The sequence below is a fragment of the Pinus tabuliformis genome, chromosome 7 (assembly GCF_031772625.1).
Source record: "Pinus tabuliformis cultivar Carrire ecotype Pingquan chromosome 7, CPIR1, whole genome shotgun sequence".
Classification (NCBI taxonomy): domain Eukaryota; kingdom Viridiplantae; phylum Streptophyta; class Pinopsida; order Pinales; family Pinaceae; genus Pinus; species Pinus tabuliformis.
Window position 1 is genome coordinate 1228145807 of NC_142293.1, and position 26219 is coordinate 1228172025.

At 35.5% G+C, this 26219-nt stretch overlaps 1 long non-coding RNA gene across 1 annotated transcript in view; it reads right to left on the bottom strand.

The window, feature by feature from the left end:
• Positions 1-21080, bottom strand: part of LOC149251815 (uncharacterized) — a 43732-nt gene extending 22652 nt beyond the window's left edge. Inside the window, exon 1 of the long non-coding RNA XR_016266910.1 lies at positions 20887-21080. This is a non-coding gene — a long non-coding RNA (uncharacterized LOC149251815). The remainder of the gene's footprint in view (positions 1-20886) is intronic.
• Between the last annotated feature and the right edge of the window lie 5139 nt (positions 21081-26219).

Genomic DNA, 26219 nt, shown 5'->3' on the forward strand with positions numbered 1-26219 from the left:
TAAATTGCATTTTCTCCTGTTTGAAAAAAAGATAGGTAGATATAGTAATTAGTCTTACTGATGTTCTCCCTACAGTTTCTATGTTCACAAGCTGCATTTCATTTTGGTCTTTTGTGAGCTGGTATATCAGGTTTCAGACACCAGCTATGACAATGCTTGCACAAACATATCCCCTACTGCATGTAATTAACTTCTCTTATCAGGCTATTCGGCTGAATGCTGTCATGATTCTATGGTAACTTATATGTTGGCAGTCTGAAAGTTTAATATTCTAATTTGCAAAAATGGAGTTACAAATATGCAGTGTATGGATCTCTGTGTGGGCTTTTCTTGGTTGAGAGTTTAGATTCTTTTCCCATGTTAATTTAAGGTTTACCTGGGTTATAATCTGCAGTTGGCCTAATCTCTCGTAACACCTCTCAAGAATGGAGAGAACCCCAAAGGGACATCCCAGATGAAAATAGTTGGCATGTAAACCAATATTGCTCTCAGATTGTTTACATTTTGGATACACTTTGAATTTATTATCTATAACACAGTTTCAAAGCTGATATCTGTAGAAATATAATAAGAATGATTACTGTGCCAGGCATGGAATTTTGGGGATTGTTTTGTAGCCTTCGCTGTGATGTTTTCTTAAACCCGAGGGAATGCCACTATTCATTGTTAACGTATGTCCGATTATTCTGTCTTTTCCCTATTGTATTACTGTTTTTGAAACCACTCAACTTCGGTTAACTTGCAACTGCGAATGAAATATTTTTATGCATCGTATTCTCTATATGGTATTTTTCAACTTACTTGAGGGCGGCTTTGGTTTTCAGCCATCTTATGTTAAACCTGGAAGGAATGGACTTTGTTAAATGCCAAATTGGTTGGCAAAAGTTATGCAGTTTTTCCACACATGTTGGGACAACCTCATTGAGAGATCATACAATGGAATTAGCTCTAGTCAGAGGTAGCTTTGATCATTGAGAGGTTTCAGTGGAATAATGGGGTGCCTAATTAGAAGGTAGACGCTTAAACCCACATATCTGCTAATCTTAGTAGATATTATAAAACTTAAAAATCATATGGATGATGTGGGGTCATGCCGGCGAGCAATCACAAACTTGACCTTGTTGAGCCGAGAGACTCGTTATACAGCCCAGTATGAGGGGATGTGTCCGTCCAGCTTGTTGAGCCGAGAGACTCGTTCTACAGCTACAGCTCAGTATGAGGGGGTGTGTGCGTGCGTCCGTCCGTATACTTTTAAAATAGAAATAGAAATTGAAAATTATGTTCTAATAGAAAAATAATGTCGTCTATAATTAAAAAAATGAATATGTCGTAAAGTAATTAGAAATAAAAAAATGTGTTAATCAAATGTTTAAATCTTATACTTTTCAAAAATATTTTAACTAGAGATTTAAATAAACTATTGGAAGATCTATCCTAACTGATTTTTATTTGGTCCTATATATATTTTATTTAGCATTCAAAAATACAATTTAAACAATGAAAAATAACACATTGTATTTTGCACTCTAAAGAAGTTTGCATGTGAAGAAATTTGATCCCTCTCGGATCATGTTAGATCCGTACTTAAGATGGATCTACGCTGCTCCCTAATATTGATTAGATCATATAGATGTAAGATTGATTGATGGGAGTTCTCAACATTTTAAAGGGAAGGTTTTTAAATTCGAGCTCAAGGATTTTATTTTGATTGATCAGCTTTGATGCTTTGGCCTTCTATCAAATCCACCCAAGAAGCAAGCAATGTGACCTTTCCATTAAACTTTCTTCATTCAGTTCTATTTATTATAAATAAGATTGTCATATCTCCAAACAAGCAATATCTATGCTTTTGTGAGAGTTTTAACATTGGTTTTCTCAATATTGAAGCTTGAAGATCATATATATGGTTCATTTATCATTAATTTACCTCAAGCATCATGAATTTTGTGGCAAAACATAGACAAAGTTGAAGCAACTTGTGATACAAATGGTGTTTTTTTTTTCTTTTCTTTGGTTGTTCCTTTATGATAAATCACAAGCTTGGATGTTTTTTATAGCTTTGTATAGCCTTAGTGGCGAGCTTTGTGCAATAAGGTAAAACTTTGCTTCAACTAGAAATGAGAAAATTGAGGCATATGCTGATAGGCAATCTTGTCATCCTTGACTCTTCTTAACTTTACATTAGAGGTACTTTTAAATCACGTTAGGATCCAATCTCTTTTCTTTCGTAACACGTCAAGAATGTCTATATTTATAAGGCACGAGTAGTCGTGGAACTAAGTTGCAAGACTTGTTAGCTAAATGTTGGATTATTTGGTAGGAAGTTGTGTAAAATGTCAAGTGGTTGAAAGGCTTAAGAAAACAAGTTCTAAAATATTCCAATGTGCAAACTTCCCATGCCAAGACAAGAACATGATGATTCCAGTGTGCAAATTGCCCATGCCATGACAAGAACTTGATGATTCTAGTGTGCAAACCTCCCATGCCATGACAAGAACTTAATGATTCCAGTGTGCAAACCTCTCATGCCATGACAAGAACATGATGACTTTAGTGTAGGGTTACACATTTAAAAATGATTAAAGTGTGCAAACTTCCCATGCCATGACAAGAACATGGATGGTAAAAGGTGCAAGTCTACAAATGGGAGATGAGGTTTATTGCTTTCAAATCAGAATTTAAACAAAACATCATAATCACAAAGATGAGCATTATTGTTGAAACATCAGAATTTAAACAAAACACCATAATCACAAAATACCATAGTCATAACATTTGAGAAAATTTCAATAGGTTTTAGCACATGAACCACTATAAAACATTTTGAATGGACATGAAACATGGATATGGTTCAACTAAAACAAACTCACACCTTCATACACCTATGTATGTGAGATGATCCACACTAAAACTACTCATAGTAAGCTACGAGTTTAAAGGTCACATGCATATTGATTCCTAGAGTATAACAACACATTCGCAAAGTGGACTTAGAATAAATGTCCAGTGATAATCAAAAAATCATTTTTGTGTTATTAAAGGTACGATTCAAAGACTAAGAGATGTGGTTAGGTCATTTTGGGAACATAGTAATCTTGGCACTATAAATAGTTTAAATTATAGAATCTGTAATACGTTGCACCAAAATAATGCAATGTGTCCAGAAGGAAGTTAAATTGGACCATCAACAAAATAATCTCTGAAAAAAATAAAAAAGTTGAATGGGCACAACACTTCCTTCCAATTTCCATGACCATTAGCATCTTAGTGATCTAATAATCAATACATATGTGTCATATTCATTGAGGGTTAACATGCATTAAACAATTTCCATGTGACTTGAGACATTACTTTTTAATTCTAAGTTATGATATCACTTATCTACAAAGTTTCATTCCTATGATTAAACTCTATTATTCGAAATCTTGATCCATTGCTTTCTCTCTCTCTCTTGTTGTGTTGTGTAGGGACTCAGACCTTCATATAGCTATTCATATGAAATGATTCACACTTATTCTCATAGCTCTATTGTTTTAAGAAATATTGGTTGTTATATGTACCTAACAAAAGTCTAAATCAATTTAGTATCAGAGTGAAGTTCAAAGCCACCTCGAGATTGAATGATTTAAACAAGGAGTCAACATCAAACAATTGATGAACAATGTCATTAAAGGTCGTCAACTCGTAAAATCAATGAACTAGACAAAAATATAACTAAATGGCAATCCATAAGAAAACAAACCACATTTTGAAGTTGAGCCTTCCATGAGGCTCAACTAATACACTTGGAAGAATTATGATGCCTTGTAGAGTCTAGTTAGACCACTAACCAAACTACTAGCCTACCTAGCAACACAACTTACGTCAAACACATTTACTCACATAATAGCCCTATAGGGTGATGATGATCAACAAGAAGTTGGGAATTAAATATCACAGTGCCATTATTGGATGTGAAACTATCTGATGGAAATTTGGACAATGAGAAGCTAACAAGTGACAATCTTTGTTCGATGTCTATTTTCCTTGCCGTGAATATACAAGTATATAAAAAACTCTCTTGCTCAACTAAAAATAATTATGCATGCACCAATGGAAATTTTGTTTGACTAGGAAGAGTTCCCATTTTTAGTTGGGAAAAGTTCAAGAGGGAAAACATTTTATTTTTGTGGGTATCAAAGAGTATGGAGAGTTTAATGGAAATACCTCTAACAAACATTGAGACAATAAACATTATAGTGCATTTTAAAGTTACACAAATTCACCATCTATTTAGAAGTGGATGAGGAAGAAGACATTATTCTATAACCCATAGTTGTGATGTAATGCAACCCATAATTTGAGATTACACTTTCACAATCCTTGGTGGCACCTAATTGCTTGTGGAAAGCAGTACTATTTCCATCGAGTGACCACACATTACAATGAGAAATGCAAGTTGATTGAAGAATAGAAATTGAATGCATTTCATTAATAATATAAATACATTATCTTATGACCCTTGGTTTTATCTTCAAAAAGGTATTTTGGACTTCTGAATACTATTCAAGTTCACTTGTGGTTTTTCATCTTTCTTTCAAATGAATAATATAAATTTATCATAATCACAAAGGATTAGGTTTCCAACATCCCCACTTAATTTGAAGGGGTGTACGTGAGTCCAAGAAGAAAGTTGAAATCTTGATGTAGACAATAGCCAATGGTTGAATGTGATTTTTGAATTTAGTGGTTTAAAGAAGACCACAAACCAAATGAGTAACACAAGTTAAAGTCTTTTACTAAATGGAGGTTTAATCTTGACAACCAACTTTGGGACTAGGTTTGAAGCAATTCACAAAATAATACCTAATCTAGCTAGAAGTTGATGTCTTTTGCGAAATGGAAGTGCTCTCTGATGGTGGTTTAAAGATGACCACAAATTGTTGTCTAGCATAAGCAATTAATCTTCTATCAAGTGGCAATATAAAGATAACCATAAAATTTTGTCTAGCTAAAATAATAAATTTTCTACGAAGTGGTAGTTTAAAAAAGGCCACAAACGAAATGTTGGTTTTCAGATGACCAGAAATCAAACCATGCTCATGGAACATGGCTATGTATCTAGTTACAACTTTAACTTTGACTCAAGTTGGAATTTGCTCTAAGATTTGGCTACTATCTCTGTGTAGGTTTAACCATGTACAATTCATTGTTGCAAACAAATTCTTAATAAAATAGAAAAGATGCAATGACAAACACACACAAACACAAATTTTTTATCTTGGAAACCCAAACACAAGAAAACCAACAAGATTTTTCAATCTATATCCTTCTATACAATATTACAATACATGTTCTGTGGCATCCACGAACGGTCAATCCATTTACCTTGGATTAGAACACAACAGTAGTTCTTTAATCAAACTACAAGATCATGGGCAAAAACATCACTCACCAAAACACTGCTTCTATCAAAAATCTTGTGCCGAAAACTGCCAAAAATGGATGTAGAAAACAACCCTTTCCTTTTTTTTGGGTGGGGGGGAGGGGGGAGGGGGGTGTTCTGCCCCAAAAACCAATGCAAGGGTGCTTTCGCTCACCTACGAACAACCCAAATAGGGGAGGCTTTCGGAAACCCCCCCGGGCCCCTCTTCGCATATTGTACAACATGTGAGGATAGTCATGTAAAAAATATAACACATACCCAACACTTTCGTTTTGGTTGTGTCTCAGGTTTGTTTGTTTTTGTTTGATTGATAAGAATTTGAAACTTGAAGTTGACTATCAATTCCCCTTGTTAGATACAAGGTGGGAAGATGGAAATATTTCTGCTACAAGATGCGTCAAAGCTTGAGAATGAATTTTTTGGTATGATCGATACATCTTCTTGGCTATTAAAGACCATTGCCAAGAAGCGATCCATCCAAGGTGAATATTTACCCTTGCAGGGTTTTTATGTTTGAAAAATATATCTAAATGATGATTATGCTTTCAACAATGCTTACAAGGATGAAGATCAAAACACCGATATTTCACGTGGCCAACTTGATGACAATGTTGACACTTGGGTATTTGAGATACAAGTGGAGTGGATGAAGATGAATTTTATTGAAAGAACCCATTCTTTGGAACTGGATTGGTTTGGAGTATGAAATGTCACTTCCTTTTTGTATTCAAGATTAGTTTTGTGCTGCTTGTTGATGACTTATTTATTGGAGAATCAAGTAGGGTAGCTATTTAAACAATTCTCCTTATCCTTGATAGATGACTTATATGTTGGAGAATCAAGTAGGGTAACTATTTAAACAGTTCTCCTTATCCTTGATAAAATCTTGTGAACTTATGTTAGCTTCTTATTATTCTTAGTTAGATTCTTTTCATCAAACAATTATAAAGAGCAAAAACCATGAAAAACATAGAAGATAAGAGACACAAGGTATAAGCTCTAAGCCAGGGAAAAACCCTCCAAGGTCAAAACTCGGAAATAATATCCTCTCTTCTTATAAAATCAGATCAAATGATAAATCCCAGACCCAAACTCCAAGGTCAAAACTCGGAAATAATCTCCTCTCTTCTTATGGAATCAGATCAATTGATAAATCCCAGACCCAAAGACCAAAGCCATGACCTCCTCCAAGTACCAAGTCAACCCTCCAACAATTCCTTCTTAAAACAAGCTTAAGTTAATAAGTTCAATGAAAGTCAAAATTCAAGATTTCTGGTCAAAGAAGAGTTTCGGCCTTCTATTTCAGATCTGTAGTTTAGACTTGCAATTTTAGACCTCCTAGTAGCTGCAGAAACCTTAGTTTTCGCACGTGTGAGAGAATCCAAGCACAAGATCAAATTTTCTTCCTTCTTTTTGACTTTCTCTTGCTTCCTTAACCTTTGTTCTTCTTGCTTCCCTTTTCTTTCTTGAGATCAAACTTTTGAAGTGTGTCTAAATGAGTCAAACTCTCTTCATTTATATAACCTTCCCATGAGGTCGAATAAGCCTCTCTTAAGCTGACTTTTCACTGGCAAGGTTGACTTGGACTTGGAGGTCAATTTGACTTTCTAGACTAAAAGAAATATCTTTTACATGTTACAACTTTTCCAAATGGGTTTTATACAAATGATAATGACTCTCTTGACTCGTGACAAATATTCTTTTGACTTCAAAAACCCTAAAAGCATAAAATGCATGATTGACCTAATTGACCAATCGAATGGAGCATGCAACCCATGCTTGAAAATGCTATTTTTCTTTGTTCTTTTGCTTGTTACATAAGATATACATAATGATATGAGTACAATGATAATTATGAAGACCGAAACTAGTTACATTTTCCAACACTCCCTCTTAACTAGGGAGGTATTCATAATTGTACAACCAGTACAAGGATTCTCTCAAACTGAAATATTCTCCTAAGAAGAGTCAGAGTGATAAGCCATGTTTAAGCATCGAAGTCATAACCAACATTGTCAACATAGTAAGGCCTTAACTGACAAGCTCTTCTTATATTAGAGAATAACGTTGGGAGGCTTTACGTGAGACACCACACTACCTCCTAAGGCACATACCCCATTTGGATGTTCGCTAGGCATGTCCTTTTAGGAATATTCTTATCTTGGATTACCCATCCTCAAAGAATATCAATCCTCTTCAACCACTCTTGTCTTGGTTATCCAATCCTTAAGGAGTGTTGGTTAACACCCTATCTTGGATTATATATCCTCGAGGAGTATCAATCTCAAATGCTTAGCCAATCATCTATTCTCCTTCTTAGTTCCTTCACTAAGACTTACGACTATTAGTCCTCATCTAGTGCATGACACATGGAGAATATGATGTCTAACATCACCTCCTCTCATCTAGAGAGGAGGTGTTTATTCCCTCTTGATCAGGGAATAGATCCTTGCTCCTTAAATATGTAAGGAGACTTCTTACTCTCTCTCAAACGTAAAGGAGATTGCTTACTTCCTTTTAATTAGGAAGTCAACTTATTTAGCGTGTCTTCATCAATACATCAACTACTTCATGGAGGTCTTCAAGTTGCTGCATGGCTCCTCCTTCCCTTTGCATCTCATCATATTGAACTTTGGTAGTGGAGCCACACTTTCTTCAAACTGTGACAAGGTTCAAGTCATCAACCTTTCATATCACTTTCCTCTAGTCATCATTAACAAATACATTATATTGAGCCAATCAAGGTAGAGATAATCATAGCTTCCTTTAATCATGAAAGTGATATTCATTGTCATCAAAGCACCAGGTTATTATTTTGTAATGCCACCTCCCAAGATGATGTAGACATTTTGACCATATAATCCTCCAAGGATTATCAAAGCCATCCACTCAATCCACGTATTTATTGAATTGAGTTCAAAACACACAATTGTAGATACATTGCATTTATGTGTCTCTGCAACATTCTTCCAGGTAGCAAAGTAATATACCGATTAGATAACCAATATTCGCTTTTAATCAAAGTGCCCATGGAGCAAGCTACAATATCTTCTTTCTTGGAGTTGTCATTATCAACTCTCTTTCTTTCTTCAGGAGACCATATTTGACGTTGATCAATACCATCATGTCTAAGTCATGTTATCGTATGGAAGAGTATTGATCTTTAGCCATTCCCAAGCATACCAAACTTCTTTTTTCCAAGCATCGAGTAATCATATGAAAGACTTTCGAGCACATTCTTATGACCAACTCTTTCTATAAGATTCTTGTAGACATGATTTCTACCTACTAGAGAAGAGTTACTAAATACATGCATACCTTTTTTTTCATACAATCATCTAGCCATCCTTCCTTTGAATGAGCTTGCTTTATTGAAGATAAAATTTCCTTCATAAGAGGAGAAAGACTTCAATTCCACCTTTCAAACTACAACTTGACCATCATCATCCCTTCATCCTTCAAGACTATTGTTAGTCATGTCATAATGCTTCTAAATATTAAATAACCTAATGATGGTTCTTATTGGAGGATATTGATGATCATTTTTGCAAGATGAATACCTCTAATATTATGTGAGAAAATTCTTGGATGGACTATGATGTGCTAGATGGTTCAAATCTTCTCATTCTTTCCATCTAGATGACTTCTTTCAAAGCAATTTGATCGTGTAAACTCTAAACCTTCTACTATCACATGCTTCCTTCTATGGTGCCATGCTTCATAAAAACAAAGACTCTTCTAGAGAATGCAACGATGCATGCTTACTCTAACCGCTACTTTCTAATGAAAGAAAGTTAAATTTCAAATGAGCCTGATAGAGATGGAACTTCCTTCAATAGTATATATATTTGGGGTCTTCTCCTTTCGACTTCTTCTTTTTCTTAAGCTATGTGAGATCCACTTCTCTCCTTCCTTTTGTTGTTCTTTTTGTTTGAGAAATCCCTCTTAAAATGTCCATGCTCATTGCATCCAAAGCATTGAATCTTGTACATATCTTTTTTTCCTTTGGACTTTCCGAAATTCCCTTTCTTCTTCTTCTTGGATTTTATAACAAAGGCTTGAGAATTTTCGTTTGATCCAGTGTCATCCTTTGCCTTTATCATTGTTTCTTCCAAGATACGTTGAGCCCAAAGTTCATCAAATGGAGTAGTATATTTTCTTGAGTAAACACTAGTTGCAAAACTGCTCCAATTAGGTGGCAAAGCATTTAGTACACAAGTAGTTATCTTTGAATCGGAAATGACTTCCCCAAGCCCTTGCAACTAGTCCCTTAATTGTGAGATCTTCATAAGATATGTGGACATATCTTCATCCTTTGACATCCTTGTTCTATAAAGTTGATTCCTCAAGGATATTTTCTAACCTGATGTACTTATAGAGTACAATTTTATCAACTTATCATAGATTTCTTTAGATGTACTCAAATCAAAAACAAAGGAAATGAGATGATATTTTATGGATTCAATAAGAATTCTTTGTGCCCTCACCTCTCCCTCCTTATATCTTTCTAATTCTTGAGCCTTCTCTTTGTCTAGTTGAGTAATTTATCCAAGAACATATTCCATGACTTCATTTTCTATAAGCACCAAATCAATCCTCTTCTTCCATGTTAGGAAGTTTGTTGATCCAACGGTATTGTTGCTTTCCTTTCAAAACAAAGTCATTTGATTTGCATATCGAGACATGGAGAACAATGTGCTACTTACTTGTCAAACAAGTGTCCTTCTTGACGATGTCTTCAACTATCTTGATGCCTTCAAGAATCTTCAAGAAACTTCAAAGATTACCTAGAGTGATGAATTCTAGGATGCCTTCAACAATAGTGTCTTCAAGCTACCCCAAAGAGTGGATGATGTACCCATGATTCTTGATGCTTCCTTGTCTTCCTTGACTTTGTAAGATGCTTCCTTCCTTCAAGATGTTCCTTTTGACTCCTCTTTCTTGTAGCCTTCTTTGTATTCTTCTATTGTGTCCCTCATATTTTTCTTAGAGTCTTTCTTTGTGTCCTTGCAAATGGTTCCCTTTGACAAGCACCCTTTTCTTATGTCGAGATGATCTTCAAGTTGCCTTCTCTTCACCTTAGCTCTGATACCATATTGGAGAATCAAGTAGGGCAGCTATTGAAACAATTATCGTTATCCTTGATAAAAGCTTGTGAACTTATGTTAACTTTTTATTATTCTTAGTTAGGTTTTTTTCATCAAACAAATATCAAGTGCATAAACCATGAAAAACATAGAAGACAGTAGACACAAGGGATAGTCTCCAAGGTTGGGAAAATCCCCTCCAAGGGGAAAACCCAGAAATAATTTCTTCTCTTCTTATAGAATCAGATCAAATGGTAAATCCAAGACCCAAAGACCAACGATGAGACCTCCTCCAAGTACTAAGTCAACCCTCCAACAATTCCTTCTTAAAACAAATTGAAGTCAACAAGTTCAACGAAAGTCGAACATCAAGATTTCTAGCCAAAGTAGAGTTTCAATCCTCTATTTCACACCTACATTTCAGACTTGCAATTTTTGGCCTCTTAGCAGCTGCAATAACGCTATTTTTTGCATGTGTGAGAGAATCCCAACACAAGATCACATTTTCTTCTTCCTTTTTGAATTTCTCTTGCTTCCTTAAACTTCGTTCTTCTTTCTTCTCTTTTCTTTCCAGAGATCGAACTTCTGAACTATGTCGAAATGAGTCAAACTCTCTTCCTTTATATAGCCTTCTCATGAGGTCAAATAGGCCTCTCCTAGGCCGAGTTTTCACTGGCAGGGCTGACTTGGTCTTAGAGGTCAATTTGACTTTCTAGACTCAAAAATACTATCTTTTACTTGTTACAACTTGCGCAAATGGGTCTTATACAAATGATAATGACTTTCTTGACTCATGACAAATATTCTTTTGACTTGAAAAATAGTAGAAGCATAAAATGCATGCTTGACCTAATTGACCAATCAAATGGAGAATGAAATCCATGCTTGAAAATAATATTTTTCCTTCTTATTTTGCTTGTTACATAAGATATACATAATGACATGAGTACAATGACAATTATGAAGACTGAAACTAATTACATTTTCCAACATTATTCCCAAGGTTTGATGATGGGCTTGAAAATGCAAGCAAAACATCTTCATCTTCCTCTAAATCTACATTCAAAGTGACAAAACTGATATGTTAATAATAGTGTTTATGAGAGTCAAAAAGAGAATTTTTCTGAACAAGGACTATTTCAGAATGATGACTCCTTCAACATAATTCCACAAATTCCTTTGACAACACCAACATTCAAAGAGCATGATAAAACAAATTGAATTGATTCAAATAACCAAAGAAAGATAAAATAAAAAGACTCCTTGAGTTGATACAAATAATGCATTAATAGTTTAAGGAAAAGCTTACATAATCTTTGGACAAGGGACGCCACTACCAACATCGAGCTTCTTATACCCTTAACCTAGGCCCAAATTTGGTTACACATACAAAATGGAAGGTTAACAGGGTGCAACAAAAATAATGACTACCTTGGTATGGTCCATGCCCCATCCTCAAACAACTATTGACAATGCATTCACGTTGGACATTCCTTCGTATCTCGACCATTTTCCAAAGTAAAACTACTTAAGTTTTAAGTTCCACCCCATGTTGGAACAATGAGATTACTCTCTATAACAAGGGCTTGACTTCAACGTAGAGTCTGGTGCACCTTTTAGCAAGTTTGAGAAAAATGTAAACACTTAGGCTAAGTAGATTTGTTCCACAACATTTCCTTGGACAATATTTTTGTTGGGCATAGTAATATACTTTAAAACAATCAAAGGTGAAGTGACTTCAACTAGATGCCAAAGCAATGAGAGTTATTGCTCTCCAAAGAGGATGCTTGATGAAGCTATTTGGTTGTAAATGTGTATTGAAACTAAAAATCTTCTCACTAATGAAGCTTTGTGCCTAAGAAAAAGTAGTGCTAGTGATTCATTGTTGCAGGGATTTAAGACATTATAGCTTAATATTGCTAGGATACCCACAACTACAATATGCAATCCAACATTGTTGAGGGCATGAAGCTCACAAACCTTGTTGTTGAGCAACACAACATAAAAAATACATGGAGAGGAGGTTTAATGCCAAACAAAATGTTATGGGAAAGAAAAATGAAAATGAAAATTCTCTGTGTAAATTCTATGATTCTTAGAATTTCAATGACCCAATACACTTAGCTTGAGACTTGCATGATTGTAACTTGAGTTATTATATCACTTATGCATAATTTTTTTTACTATAACAAAACTGATCATTCAACACCTTGATTCTTTGTTGTCTCTTTCTCTAGTTGTGCTTATAGGTACTCATATCTCCAACTGCACACACATGAGGTAATTCCTATTCGCTTTTATGACACCATTCCTCTTAAACATCTTGGTTGTCTCGTGAACTTAACCACAGTCTTGATCATATTCACTTTGGGTTCAAGTAGTCTAATAAGGACATTTAGAATGACAACTAGGCGCTTTAGCCTTCGACACAAGTTTCTGTTTTGAAACTGTAGAGACTTGTCATTTGCAACATTATTAACATAGTTGCAAAATATGGTCTTAATTTGGTGGATGTGAAAGTGCTAATTAATGCATTTTCCACCAAGTGGTCAATACAAATTATTTAGTTTGATTTTTCCTTGTTGAGAGATACAATGCCATAGAATAGACATATTGATTCCTCTTTTTAAACTTAGGACCCTTGTTTAAGAAAGTACTAGTTATACTGGTTAATATGGTAAAAGTGAAAATTCTAAGTTAACTGATAACTATTTATAAATTTGACCAACCCACATTATTCAAGAGACAAGGTATAATCACTTGAATTGCTAAAGGTCATTATTATTCATTTGGCCGACTAATGGTTAATGTTTTAAAAAGGGTACTGCTAATATTATGAACTTTTGGTAAAACATATTGAACTTGGTAAAGCTATTATCTGTGAATTTTCATCATTGCAACAACTAGAAATTGTTCTTCTAATTGAGTATAATTATGTGTAGTTTATTTGCTATTATGACAAACAATGAATAAAATCACTACTGTAAATTTCACCAAAAATACAATGTACTGCAAAAATAATACTCGAACTGAGAAAATAGAGCACACACACACTAAAATGACATCGTTATTTTTGGAAAAAAGTCCCTGGAAAAACCTAATGTGGGAAAATCAGTGCAACATATGAGGGTTTTATTATTAGTCAATAGAAAAATCTTAGTACAATAAAATATATGCCAAATTGGCAATCCTCTCTTGAGAAATCACTAGCAAAATTATATGAGAGAATTTCTCTCTCTCCACAAGCAATTCGCCCTCAACCTGGCCTCAGAAACTTGCCCTCGAAAGTCTCTACATCACCCTCTGTGCAGTATCTCACACACACTACTCATATTTGCCTCTAAATCATACGCCTTGTCTATTTTTGCCTCTGGAAATGATTCGCTTGGCCTCTTGGTGAAAATCCCAACCTCCAGCACCTGAATCGATCTTCTACTCAACTAAATCGAATTGCCTCCTTGAGGCTCTACACAAGCCCCTATGCAGCCTCCTGTGGAATAACTTGGTCTTTCTTTGTTGTCTTCTGGAACTGGAAAAATCCTCCAAAATCACTCTGCTGCTTCTCCTTAATCTCTGGCTCAAATTCTTGTCGGCATTGAATCTCTGCTTTCTAGGAAATTTAATCTGCCAAGATCTCACTCTCACTCGATGTTTATTCTTCATCCCCGTCATCTTGCTCTTATAATATATCGTTTGTGAACCAATGACAATGATTAGATCCCCATCAACAACTATGATCATCTCAAATTTAATATGTGTGAGTTTCTAGTGCATTCTCACATTTCCTTAATTAATTGCTATTAATTAACCAGTTTCCTAAGTTAGACTTAGGAAAAATTTAAATGATGATTAATTAATTTAATTAATGCATTTCACAAGCTTATCTCGCGAAAAAATTTCTCGGTTTTGAAGTTCTCGTGTTCTTAGCCTCTGATACAAATTGAGACTAGAACACCTATCCGATGCTACAAAAACCAACAATCCCTCTTAGCGAGGAAGGCATTCTACTATCTTTCTCTAGTAACATCTTCCCTCATGCCGCTGATGTATGAAACCTATCCATCAAGCCACTGCACATACTTTGATTCATCTACTAACTCTGTAGCTTAACCACCCTGCATTTGCGTTGTTGCTGACACTACATTGTCCAATCCTGCACTGCTACCAACACTGCTCTCCACTACATCTGATCTCATGTTGCTACTGTTATAACTATTGCAATTAAGAATCAATCTCTAAACCTATTGTGTCCCTGAACTAGCTCTGCAACTGTCTCCCAAGTCTTTGATTGCATCTAGTCTTTGCACTGTCTACTGAGTAATTCTCTGCACCCTTCAATAACTGGTTGCACCTAGCCTATCCAATTGTCCCTCAAGATTTGACTACGCCATGCTAAACATCATGATCCAACTTCTATTGAAAGGGGTTCTCCACTATACCCATATGTTCTCTGAAATAGACGAACTTAGCTCTCCCTAGAGCTTTCATGAGTATATTTGCAACCTACTCTTATGTGGGAACATGTTGTAGATGGAATGCTCCATACTACACACAATCTCTGATGAAGTGATACCGTATGTCTATGTGTTTCGACCTATCATGAAACATTAGATTTTCAGAGAGCTTGATGCAACTCTGGTTATCACAATAGATACTGGTCACCTCCAACCTCTGACTGAACAAGCTCTCCAACAAACTCCAAAGCTATATAACTTCACACGTACCTGTGCTAGCTTCCATATACTCTTCTTCTATAGAGCTTAGTGCCACAAAATTATTCTTCCTACTGCAGCAAGAGACCCCCAATCTAACACTAAAGCAACACCCTAATGTGCTCTTCCGATCCACTGAATTGCTTGCCCAATCTGCATATACAAATCCAAATAACCTAATACCATCATCTCGATTATACCTCAATCCATACTCGACTGTGCCACACAAATACCTCAGAATGTGCCTCGCTGCTGTCAAATGCACTCTCTTCGGTTCCACCATAAATTGACTGAAAGTGTTGATTGCGAAGCAGATATCTAGCCTAGTGTTTCCCAAATACACGAGGGAACCGATAAGCTATTTATACAAGGTTGGGTCAACGTCCTCATCTTGCGATACATTGATATTCCTCTAGTTTGTAATAATGAGCGTAGACATAGGTCTATCGTCTTGCATCTTGAACCTCTTTAGAATATTTGTGGCATATCTCCCTTGACCAAGGAAGATCACCCCGTCCTTTTGCCATACTTCTAGACCTAGAAAATAATGCATCAACCCCAATTCCTTCATATAAAAGTCTGCTGCCAGGTTCCTCTTGTAGTCCTCTGTGAGCCCCGATGACCCAGTCAAGAAGAGGTCATCCACATACAACACTAGTATGAGTGTCTCATTCTCTACCATCAAATAGTAAAGGTTGGGATCTGTATAACTCTTGACGAATTCCATCTGCTACAAGTAGCTATCAATCCGACCATACCATGCCCTGGGAGACTGTTTGAGTCCATATAGAGCTTTCTTCAATATGCACACATGTGTTCCCCTCTCATGTGATATCCCAAATCCCTCTCTGATTGTTCTATATATACCTCCTCCTTTATCACCTAGTTCAAGAAAACAGTCTTAACATCCATCTGGTGAATTTTCCATCCCATTTGTGTTGGTAGAGATATAGCCAACCGGATAAAATTATATCTGGAAACTGGGGTGAATGTCTCCTCATAATCTATCCCTTCCTTCTACGCATACCCCTTTTCTCTTATAGATCCACTGAGAACTCACAACTAACCTGATCCATATGCTGCAACACTACCTACCAAACATCATTTGTCATGGTGGAGCTATATTCTTCTGCTGTGGCATCTATCCACACCTGATGTTATGCGGCCTCCTGATAGTGGGAAGGTTTGACAACCTATGCCACCAAAGCTTAGTACCTGTCTGGCTGCATGCGTTTTCTCTTTTGTTCGTCCTAGGATATCCTATGAACTCCTTTGCATCCCTCAATGTCTAATGAACTTCTCTATTGGTTTGACCACTAGTGGTTAGAGCATTGACCAACTCCTCATCCCACCTCTGTTTCTCCCTCTGTTGCGAACTCACAAAATATCCTGCACTTGAGGTTATGATCGTACGGGTAACTATACTAGATCCCTATGACTATATTTTCAGTTGTCCCCGTTGCTTGATTAATGGAGCTTCTGTTGGTCCACTCTGATCAACTGCTAGCAACTCACGAGATTTATTGAAGTCTTTTTCCTCCATAAACTTCATGTCTAGTCTCATGATAATGTTTATGCTGCTAGGAATGTAGATCTTGTATGCCTTAAATGTTTCTCTATACCCAACGAAGAACCCCTTCTCTGTAGTTTGATTCAATTTGGTGTGCTTCTCATCTGGTACATGGCAATAAGTTATGGTGCTAAAGATCTTGAAGTGACTGACTCCTAGCCTCTTCCCTAAGAAGACTTCTTCTGGTGTTATCTTCCCCAATGCCCTGTGAGGAACCCTGTTTTGTATATACATAGCCGTGTTACATTCCTTTGCCCACAGAAACTTGGGAAAATCCTGGTCATATAACATTGCCTTTGCAGCCCCAACTATAAACTTGTTCTTCCACTCTGCTACCCCATTTTGTTGTGGATTGTATGGAATTGTCCAATCCCTCCTGATGCCTTCCTGTGCACAAAAACTCGTGAAGTCACTATTTGTGTACTCCCCTCTATTGTCTTGATTTTCTTCCCTGTTACATTCTCTACTAGAGCCTTAAACTCCTTGAAGCGATTGAAGACATCATCCTTGGTCTTCAAGAAATAAATCCAAGTTTTCATGGAATGGTTATCAATGAAGGTGAGGAAACACTCATACCCTCGAAGGGATCTACTAGACATAGGACCATAAATATCTAAGTGTGTAAGTTGTAACACGCCATCCGATTTGCTGTCACTTCTTGGGAACACTGCCTTAGCATATTTCCCAAGTACGTAACCTTTGCGCACATCATCGTGTTCTGTTCCTAATTCTAGAACACCTATTACTGTCTCCTTGATCATTCTAAGTGTTCCATGATGTAAATGTACCATCCTCCTATGCCATAAATCATTTAGGTCTCTCCCAATGTTACTGCCATTGGAGAGTCAAACTCCAACCTACACAATCTGTTGCTTCGTACCCTAATCTGTTTAACCTTATTCCAGTTCTAATGTTTGATGAACACCCTCTTCCCTACAAAGTGGACATCATATCCCTTATCCTATAGCTAGATATTGGAATTAGGTTCATGCCTAATCCTGGCACATGCAATACATTTGTAACACTGATGCTTGATCTTGACTCCCTCTAAATGTCAATGGTAACTCTCCCAACTGGAGTAAATTTAGTCTTGTTTCCCATTGTTATATGGAAATCCATCCACTCCTCATTGTAATTGGAGAAGTATTCCCTAACTCCTATCATGTGAGCTGACATTCACTGTATATGTACCAAACTCCCTGTGAAGCTGATCTAGATAAGTGATCTATTTGAGCAAACTCTTCCTCTAATATGTAAGAAAAATTTGACTGCGGCCATACTTAAAATTCTGAGAAATTTACTGAAGACATCCCGAGTATAATTATATGTGATTCTCTCCCATCCAGTGTTGATTTGCTGCTGCAAAAACTGCTGCAAAATCACTGCACCCAGATCTACTCAACGAAATCTTTGATCTGTTCACCATAATTGCTTCTTGGCAACACCACTGCCTGCAAATCACTCAACTGAGGCTCTTCGAATTTTATGTTGCTTGCAAACTGAAAATCAAACCCCTACCTTTGTTAATTCGCACTCCTAGTTGGCCTCTGTACAGGTCCATAAATTTTTCCTAGAGGCTCCCTCTGAAGCTGCAAAATTTTCCCCTCGTTACTGAGCCATTGATCTGTCTTCAAATTGCTTTGATACCATGTGAAATTTTCAACATTGCAGCAACTAAAAATTACTCTTCTAACTAAATATAATTATGTGCAGTTTATTTACTATTATGACAAACAACTAATAAAATCACTATTGAAAATTTCACTAAAAATAAAATGCACTGCGAAAATAATATGGAACTAAGAAAATAGAGCACACACATAATAAAATGACACCATTATTTTTGGACAAAAGTATTTGAAAAAACCTAATGTATGAAAACCAGTGCAGTAGATGAGGGTTTTATTATTATCCAGCAGCAAAATCTTAGTACAATAAACTGAATGCCAAACTAGCTATCCTATCCCGAGAAATCATTGGAAAAATTATTTGAGAGAATTTCAATTTCTCTCTCTCCATAAGCAATTCAGCCTTAGAAACTGGTCCCCGAAAGTCTCTCCGTCACCCTTTGCGTAATACCTCACACACATTGCCTAGATCTGCCTCTGAATCAGACGTCTTACTTACTGCAGCCTATGGAAATGATTCACTTGGCCTCCTTGTGAAAATCATGAACTCTAACACCTGATCGATCTCTTGCTTAGTTGAATCGAATTGACTCTTGGAGGATCTGCGCAAGCTCTTGTGGAATCGGCCTTTCTCTTTGTCTCTTACAACATTGGAAAAATACTCTAGAATCACTCTCCTCCTTCTCCTCAATCTCTTCCATTCAATCTCTAGCTCGAATTGTTCCGGACACTGAATCTATGATTTCTAGGAAATTTGATATGCTTAGATCTCACCCTCACTCGATATGTCTCCTTCATCCCCATCGTCCTTCTCTTATAATCTCTCGTTGGTGAACCAACGACCATGATTAGATCCCCATCAATGGCTAAGATAATTTCAAACTCGATCCATACAAGTTTCTAGAGCATTCTCACCATTCCTTATTAATTGCTATTAATTTAATTAAGGCATTTTGCAAGCTTATCTCACAAAACATTTTCTGGGTTTTGAAGATATTTTGTTCTTAACTTCTCTGACACAAATCAGGACTAGAACACCTATCCAATGCTATAAAATCTAACATTACCTTCAATTTAGCTTTACGAGTTATAGATTGCCATTTTAGGGGTAGAATGCCGTGCCTTAAGAGGACTAAAATAATGTCCTAATTTTAAAATTTTCATAGTCTAGAGGGGTAGAGTATGTACAACTTTGTAGACTTCAGTCAACAAATTGCTACACAGAGATGGGTCTCTTGTCTCACAAATAAAAGATTTTATACACCAATTCAATGTCTAACTAAACATTGATCTTAAAATTAAATTATTATCAGTATTAATAAAATAAGTTAAACACTTCTTTAAACTATTTACTGTCACCCGAAGAGATGCTGCTGGCCACAAATTTAAAAGATTTGTAGTTGATTCACGACCAGCTTAGAGTTGTTCCTTGAACACTGAATAGTAATAGGTTCATGTTTGATCAAATTACAGAAGTAAAAACTAAATCGTAACTAAATCGTACTTGTGCATTTTGTTATGGCTAAGGAATTCTTTAATGTTACACAAGTATAGGCATCTTTTCGAAAACACAAGTATAGGCAGGTTGCTCAAGATCGGGACATCAGCCTTTTTAAGAAAACACATTCTTTGGATAAAGGCTCTGTTGTATCTTGGCAAATGGTTGGGGTTAAAGTTTTTCAAGATATTTGAAGATTACCCATAACTAATTGGTAAAGTCTATGACTCAATTTCTATGTCCATACAAGATTCAATGCATAAACCCATAATTCCTTCTCTGGACTGCAATCAATGAAGCAATTTTGTTGTTGGGTCGAACTGTGTTTCACTAAATTGAATTGGCTTTCACCTAAAATGTAAAGCAGATAATGACCTACTGTGGGAACTGCCACAATTTGCCTTTTACTGATAGAATGTTTTCTGATGAGGTTGAATAAGGCAAAGGTCTTTGACCTTTCAGTGAAGATCAATCAACCCAACGTTGCAAATAATGACAATCCATGTTACTAGGAAGTTCACCTAATTTCGCTCTTAGAAATAATTTTATCTCTTTTATGGGCCAACTGTATTTTTGAATATTGTTAAGATATTTTTTTTGCTGCGATTATATGTTTCTGTGATTCAAGATTTAAACAAAGATTTTCCAAAGAAATTATATAGAAATCTTAGGGATTTAAACAAAGATTTTCTAGAAAAATCATAAAGAAATCTTAGGGTTTCAAACTTCTATCTAGATTCATCATTTTTCTGAAAAGATAATCAGTTCAATTTTTTTAACATACTCTTAAATATAAGAAGAAACTATGAAGAAAAAAAAAATATGCAAATGAACTCTGAAGGCATCAGTTCCACATACTGAGAGAGAACAAACAAACAGAGGGGCCTCCATGAGAACAAAATGTGCTGCACTCCCCGAAATAACAATTGAATTTGTGTATTTGTTTATGGTATATGAACTGCTTACCAGTAAATATAGCACGATGTCGACGAAGAAGAAACAACAGCAGCAGAGCCCCAGATTTTGATTTATCGCACAGCTCTTTCCTTCTCACCCTGTCTCTCGCTACTTTTATCATCTGTGTATGGTTTGAAAAGGTGAAGATCTGTGACAACTCCATTGTGATGGTATTCTGGAAATACGCAGAAATGACCCGGAGGGAGGTTGTCCTAACGATGTTGGTTGGTTTGTATGGTAGGTTTTCCTACAAGTCAACCCTCGCTACACCATGATGTTCAAAACTACTGGTCAATCATGCGAAGGTTGATTGGTAGAGCTACGCGCATATTGTGTGTACGTTTAATGTAGTATAATGATGTTATTTCGTGTACTCTAGACCTACCTGCTAATGTGCATACGTTTGAGCCGCGGTCAAAGTTCGAAGTTTTTTTTAGGAAATTTACTTATTAATTAATAATTTATTTGTTTGGTTCGATTTTGAATTTGGTATAGATGTGTTGGAATTACAAATTTGAGTAGTGAATTTTTCTCAAACAATATCCTATAATTGGTAGATCGAGAGGTTATGGGTCAATTTTCCTCAATGCTTTTGGGTTAAGTTCTCTTAGTTTTGTCGGTTTGAAAAGAAAAACTAAAAGAAGAAAGAGTGTTATATATGTGGTCAAAAACACATTTTAAACAACAAAAGATCACGGTTTAATAAAAAAATTGTTTGTAGTAAGTTGCCTATTTCTAGTGAAACTCTCTTAAAAAACATGGTACATTATGTGGCTTTAAGATTTGGTGCGCCATAGTGATTCCCTTCATATCTATATACATACATGAGAATAGTATGAAAAAAATTGGTCTAGTTTGAGTTTGTGTATGATATGTTTAATACATTAGTATTTGTTACATAATGATTTGTGGTGGTGCTAATGTGTATACGTTTAAGCCGCCGTCAAAGTTTTTTAGGAAATTTACTTATTAATTAATAATTTATTTGTTTGGGTTGATTTTGAATTTGGTAGAGATGTGTTGGAATCACAAATTTGAGTCGTGAACTCTTCTCAAATAGATACCATATAGGTGGAGTTCCCGTTGCGAAGTAATCTCATTGATTGGGAGGTCATGGGGTCAATTCTCCTCAATGCCTTTGGGGTTAGGCTCTCCTAGTTTTGTCGGCGGATAAGAAAAATAAAAATAAAAGAAAATAGAGTGTTATATGTGTGGTCAAAAACACATTTTAAACAACAAAAGATCACGATTTAATCAAAAAATTGTTTTGTAGTAAGTTGTCTATCTCGAATGAAACTCTTAAAAAAAGCATGGTACATTATGTGGCTTTAAGCTTTGGTGTGCCATACTAATTCCCTTCATATCTATATACATACATGGGAATAGTCAACTTAATTGACGAAAAAAAATGTTCTAGTTTGAGTTTGTGTATGATATGTCTAATACATCAATATTTGTTACATAATGATTTGTGGTGGTTCATTATAACAAAATGTATATAACAAATAATGATTTGTGGTGGTTCATTATAACAAAATGTATATTACGTTAAACATTTATTGTGGTGGTTCATTATAACAAAATGTATATTAAGTTAAACATTTATTATCTTTCATGATAAATAAAGGTGATTAATAAGAATCGAGTTGTGATATTTTCATTGTAACTTGGGGTAGTGTATGTTGTTAAATCTCTACATAATGTAATTAAGAAGTATAGAGTCGTAATAATTTACTATAATTTTGGGTGGTGCATGTGCCACTAGATTTATATGAACAAAGATTTAATGATGAATACATTGTCCTAAGCTATGATGAATGCTTTGTAATATGGTGCATAATGTTCGATGCAAAGCAAAGATAAACCATACAAATCACAAGGCAATTGTCTACTCATTCTCATCAACAATTAATTGTAGTTACACAGATTAAAATTGGTGTTCTTAGCTCTCTACTTAGCTCTTCATTCAACTCACTATCAACTCTTCTACTCATTGATCTATATCATGTGGTTGAGTCAAAATCTCCCATTGACAAAATAAATTTACAATTGTTTATTCATTCTTATTAACAATTAAATGTAGTCACATAAACGATAGTTTGTGCTATTGACGCTCTCCTTTGCTCTTCATCCAACTCAATATTAAGTCTCCTGGTCATTGATTTGTATCTTGTAGTTGAGTCAAATTTTCTAAATGGCACTTAACATGGATTTGCAATATATACTCATTCTCATCAACAATTTAAATGTAGTTACAAATACTAGAGAATGTGATCTTGGTACTCTACTTTACATCCAACTCACTATTAACTCCCCTACTCACTAATATGTAACCTATAATTGAGTCAAAATTTCCCAATGACACTCAACACAATTTTAGACTATTATTATTCTTTAAAATTTTAAAATTCATTTTTTATTATCTATTTCTAGGAGAAATAGTAGGAACAACAAGAAAAAACCTCACATAGGTACAAGGCATTTTTAGTTGGATATAGTGCTTGGATATTAGGGAATGGCAGGGTTCTTCAAATAAACATTCAGATAAAATTGCAAAGGCCTTGAAGCTTTTCTATGTTTTCAAACTAGACTATCTCAGTCATCCTTCACCATACTCTAATTATAAGCTTGCTAAGTTACTATATTTCCATGTTTTAGTCTACTCCCACATCACTTCTATCCCCTAGTCTTTTTCACTGGGGGAAAATGATTTCTTTAAACTTATATTCAAAATAAAGTGATATACAAAAGTATTTTGTACAAAAAGGTGGTCACAAAAATAGGTGGTACAAGAAAAAAACTAGTACTTAAAAGTCACCCAAAATGATATAAAAAAATTAACATGTTTAAGCCTTGCATGCTTCACTTCTCTAAAATTAAAACACAAATATGGGTAGAGGGAAAAAATAAAGGAGCTACATAAAAAATGATGCCCAACTAGCTACAATAAAGACATACATAAAAACTAAGGAAAAATGGCTTTTAGATTCAAAGGAGAACTATCATGATGATCCCAATAAATGGTGACTTGTAACTGAGCGGGGTGATGGCCCATGTCTCTTTTTCCAATTACTTAGTACACTTCTCCATTGAGATAGCCAATTCCACCTCGGGGAACTTGTTATTATTTGTCAAGGGAAGAGGAGGGCCATTGTGATGCCCATGGATTTTAATCTGATGTTCATTGAATTCTTGAATTGGGTGATCTGCTTTATTGCATTCCCTGTTATTAGACCAATGTGAATGAACCTACTGAGGCTCTTTTGATTTTTAATCAATAAAATCCCATAGAAATTAACTGAACTAGTGACTTCATGAAAAGTCACAATGTTATATTTTCTCCTAGAAGGACCCCTTTTTCCTCTTTGAGGATTCTTTAAATACACACTTGCCAAAATTTGGTAATTACTTGCACGAATTTAGTTCAAGAACTAGTGACCAGATCTCATATTGGTTTTGGGTCAAGTCTTGAGGCAATAACCATTATAACATATCTTGGTAGTTACAACTAGATTTTCAACTCCTTTTTAAAACTACTCTACCACACATGTCATAACAATGGGTTAGAGTGGTGCATACATGTGATACACAACAATCTAAGAGTAGTTGCAATCCTTTAAGTGATTGTTGTGATGGTCCTCTATGATTCATTTCTTATCAAAATGTGGATAACCTAAAGCTTTATTACCTTATAAAATCTTGATGGGTTTTTACCCTTCAATCAAGTTTCCTTCATAGGTTTGTAGGTGGCTCCTTGTAGACAAAATCATATCAATGGAAATGTGACTAAGGTTTTCTCTTCCACCAAGTTTTACCTTTGTGGTTTACATTGCTAGCTGCAATAGAGAACTCAAAACAATATGGACATGGATGTAATTGTAGAAAACAAGTAAAATAGAACCAAAGATTGAAATTGAAAAAATAGGTAAACCTCTATTGATATTCTGAATAGGAAGCAATTTTCACTTGCCTCTTAAAGGGGGAAACTCTAATTGACCATAGCTCCAATACAATATTAAGAATTTGATTACACATCTTACACCTCTATAAATAGTTTATATCTATCCTAGTCCCTAGCCACCTTGCGGGCCTTCATTAATAAGGCAAAATCAACTACTTATGGGACCTTATTTATTAAAGATGACCACTATACATTAAGTAAGAACCTACACAACTAGGGGCTTTGGGTTGGGACCCTAGCATGCTCACTGCCTTCTAAAGCAATGTTGTCCTCAAGGTTGGAGATGTGGAAATGGTTATAGGATCATGAATGATTTCCATGTGACATCTCTAGGCTGCGTGTTCGTCCACGGGATTAAGAATCCTAGATAATGCATTGGTTCATAAATCACTCTCTTTTGTCCAAAACTACATTTGGTTGCAACCAAATGGAACTATTCATCTAGTTTGGGGATGTGATGTTTTGAACTTGAAAATTCAACCCTACTTTTTTCAAGCATGATAGTTGAAATAAGAGTGGGTCTTAGAGTGGTTAGAAGAGCCAATTTATAGGAAACTTGTCCCATACGTGTGAGTATAAGATAGGGTATATAAAGTTAGGTGCCAACTTCTATTGCATCTTCTCCTTGAGATACATTCTTTTCTTATAGGGTTGGAGCAACAACCCATGATCTTCTTATTCAAAGTGGCACTTAGATCGATGATGATAAACATGTTTCTTGATTTGGTTCTAAGCCAATACCAAAGTCTCCTCTGTAGATGATTGTTAGCTCCAATGTTCAAGGTTTTCCCCACCTCTCAAATCTTGGATAAATTTGGTAAGTATGAGACCATGGATGGTTTTTTTCATAGAATGTATCATAGGGTGACATTTTCGTAACATGGTAGGCAATATTCTACCACCATTCAGCAAAGGATAGCTACTAATACATTTCCAAGCACTTTTTTTTTCTATACCATAAATGAGAATTTTATATTGATTAAATTTTGTGTTTGGGAATGCAATAGAGAATCCCAAGTATATAGAGTATTAAAGGTTGGATGGAAGGTTCCAATTGATAAAAAAATCTATTTTTTAACAATGCAACAAAAAATGACAATGAATATGAGAATCCTAGTTATGTAGACTCTATAATATACACCCATAACTAGACAAAATTTCACTTGCATGCTATCTAAACAGATGGGGGATTATTGATCATAACCTTAGATGGTTTAGGCTCCATAAGTGAAGCATTTACATTTAAAATAGGAATGGAGAAGAGAGGAGAGCATGTAAATTTGGAAGAGGAAGGAGAAAACATGGTACCTAGCATGCCAATTTGCTGCAATTCCTTTATTTGACTCTTCAAGCTGCCTATTTGATTTTCTTTCGGTTGGAG